The sequence below is a fragment of the Nicrophorus vespilloides genome, unplaced genomic scaffold (genome assembly GCF_001412225.1).
Source record: "Nicrophorus vespilloides isolate i.1.1-1 unplaced genomic scaffold, Nicve_v1.0, whole genome shotgun sequence".
NCBI classification, from domain to species: domain Eukaryota; kingdom Metazoa; phylum Arthropoda; class Insecta; order Coleoptera; family Silphidae; genus Nicrophorus; species Nicrophorus vespilloides.
In genome coordinates, this window is record NW_017097550.1 from 8,810 (window position 1) to 9,260 (window position 451).

At 21.5% G+C, this 451-nt stretch overlaps 1 protein-coding gene across 1 annotated transcript in view; it reads right to left on the minus strand.

Annotated features, from left to right (window-relative positions):
- LOC108560397 (putative sodium-coupled neutral amino acid transporter 11) overlaps positions 1-451 on the minus strand; it is a 7,902-nt gene that overhangs the window by 3,824 nt on the left and 3,627 nt on the right. The window lies entirely within an intron of this gene.

Consider the following 451-nt stretch of genomic DNA (forward strand, 5'->3'; position numbering starts at 1 on the left):
TTGCTTTCAAAAATAATATAATAAACATATTTATATTTTAGAGAGATGTTATGACAAATATAAAAAAAAAATAGTTAAAAAAATTCCTCAAATTTTACATTTTCCAATATTTCAAAGATTTTAAGTTTTCAATATTTGCCCAATCACAATTACGATGATAGAAAAACAAAAACGAAATAAATATTTTCATGAGTATTTTCCGCAGATTTTTTTCATTAACAAAACAATTTTAACCTCAATTGCTTTCAAAAATAATATAATAAACATATCTACATTTTTAGAGAGATGTTGTGACATATATAAAAAATAGTTAAAAAATTCCTAAAAATTTTACATTTTCCAATATTTCAAAGATTTTGAGTTTTCAATATTTGCCCAATCACAATTACGATGATAGAAAAACAAAAGCGAAATAAATATTTTCATGCGCATTTTCCGCAGATTTTTTTCA